The following is a 2,500-nucleotide window of genomic DNA, read 5'->3' as shown; positions in this document are numbered from 1 at the left end:
GGGGAAAGGAAGGGAGGGGAAAGGGAGGGGGAAGGGAGGGGGGAGAGGGGAAGGAAGGGGAGAGAGGAAGGAAAGGAGGGGAAGAAGAGGAGGAAGGGGAGGAAGGAAAGGGAAAGGGAGGAAGGGAAGGGGGGAGGAGGAAAGGGGAAGGAAGGGAAGGAAGGAAGAGGGAGAGAGGAGGGAAGGAAAGGGAGGAAGTGAGGAAAGAGGTGAGGAAAGGGAGGGAAGGGGAAAGGGAAGGGGAAGGGAGAGAGAGGAAGGAAGGAGGGGAAGGAAGGAGGGGAAAGGGAGACGGGAAGGAAAGGGGAGAGAGGAAGAGAAAGGAGGGGAAATAAGAGAGGGGGGAGGAAGGGAAGGAGGAAAAGGGGAGGGGAAGAAGAGGGGAAGAGGTGAGAGGAAAGGGAGGGGAAGTGAGGGAAAGAGGAGGAAAGGGGAGAAGGAAGGGAGAGGGGAGGGGGGAGGAGGGAGAGGGGAGACGGAAGGGGGGAGAGAGGAAGAGAAAGGAGGAAATAAGAGGGGGGAGGAAGGGAAGGGAGGAAGGAAGAGGAGGAAAAGGGAAGGGGAAGAGGTGAGAGAAAGGGAGGGGAAGTGAGGAAAGAGGAGAAAGGGAGGAGTGAAGGGAAGGGAGAAGGAATAGAGGAAAATAGGGGGAGGGGAGGGGGAGGGGGAGGGGGGCATTTTTCCAGCGTCGTGTTAGTGATAAATTGTGAATGATAGTGACACGTGCCACCGACACACGCTGCCCCCCCTGCCCCCCCTCTACCCCTGCCCCTCCCTTCCTCCTCTCTTTCCCCTCCCTTAAAACAATGTCATCTTGCTCTCCCTCTCTGTGTTCTGTTCCGCCTTCCTTCCTTTCTCTCTCTCCCTCTCCCTTCTTTCTTTTTTTAATCTCCCTTTTTCTCTCCCTTCTTTCCCCTCTTCTTCCCCTCCCTTCCTCCCCTCTCTTTCCCCTCCCTTAAAACAATGTCATCTTGCTCTCCTTCTCTGTGTTCTGTTCCTCCCTTTCTTTCTCTCTCTCTCTCCCTTCTCCCCTTTTTAATCTCCCTTCCCTCCCTTCCTCCCCTCTCTTTCCCCTCCCTTAAAACAATGCCATCTTGCTCTCCCTCTCTGTGTTATGTTCCACCCTTTCTTTCTCTCCCTCTCCCTTCTTTCCTTTCCTTCTCCCTTTTTCTTCTCCCCTCTTCCTTATTCTCCCTTCCCCCTCCTTTCCTCCCCTCTCCCTGTGTGTTTCTCTCCCTCCTCTCCCTTTTCCCCTCTTTCTCTCCCTTCTTTTCCTTCCCCTCCCTTCCTCCCCTCTCTTTCCCCTCCCTTAAAACAATGTCATCTTACTCTCCCTCTCTGTGTTCTGTTCCGCCTTCCTTCCTTTCTCTCCCTCTTCCTCTTTCTCTTCCTTCTTTCCCTTCCCCTTCTTTCCCCTCTTCCCTTTTTCCCCTCCCTTCCTCTCCCTTTCTATACCAAGCTTTCTCTTCCATTTTCTCTTCCTTTACATTCCTCTTACTTTCCCCTCTCTCCTTCTTCCTCTTCCCTCCCTTCTCCCCTTTCTTCCCCTTCCTTCCCTTCTTTCCCTTACCTCCCCTTCCCCATCACAAATCTCCTCTTGTTCAATCCCCTTTCCTCCCCTTCTCCCCTTCTATCTCCCTCCTCCCCTCCCATTCCCTTCCCCTCACCCCCTCACTCTTTCCCTTACGTCCCCTTCCTTCCCCCCATCATTCCCTCCCCTTCCCTTCCCTTCCCATCACTCCCCTTCCCTTAATCACACGCCTACAGGGTTAGTTTGTCGCCCAGTCCCATCCCATAATTAACCGATGATTATGAAAAGCTGATGATGTTATTGTGATATTGCAAAAGTATATTGTAGGGGGGAGGGAGGAAGGAAGGGGAGATGGGAGGGAAGGAATGGGAGAGAGAGAGAGAGAGAGAGAGAGAGAGAGAGAGAGAGAGAGAGAGAGAGAGAGAGAGAGATAGTGTATGGGTGAATGGTAAGAGGGAGGAGGGATGAGAAGGAAAGGAGGGAGGAAGCGAGGGAGGGAAACTTAGAGGGAGGGAGGGAGGGAAGGAAGGAAGGAAGGAGGAAAGAAAGAAAGAAAGAAAGAAAGAAAGAAAGAAAGAAAGGAAGGAAGGAAGGAAGGAGAGAGAGAGAGAGAGAGAGAGAGAGAGAGAGAGAGAGAGAGAGAGAGAGAGAGAGAGAGAGAGAGAACAAGATAGATAGATAGATAGATAGAAAAAGAAAGAAAGAAATCAATACACACACACACACACACAAACACACACACACACACACACACACACAAACATATCAGAAAACTTTATTTACAATCTAATATTTTTTTCTTCAATAACGTGAAAACATCAAAGGTCTCTCTCTCTCTCTCTCTCTCTCTCTCTCTCTCTCTCTCTCTCTCTGGGAGAGAGAGAGAGAGAGAGAGAGAGAGAGAGAGAGAGAGAGAGAGAGAGAGAGAGAGAGAGAGAGAGAGAGAGAGAGAGAGAGAAAACATGAACA

The sequence above is a fragment of the Eriocheir sinensis genome, unplaced genomic scaffold (assembly GCF_024679095.1).
Source record: "Eriocheir sinensis breed Jianghai 21 unplaced genomic scaffold, ASM2467909v1 Scaffold602, whole genome shotgun sequence".
NCBI classification, from domain to species: Eukaryota; Metazoa; Arthropoda; class Malacostraca; order Decapoda; family Varunidae; genus Eriocheir; species Eriocheir sinensis.
This window is presented reverse-complemented; position numbering follows the sequence as displayed.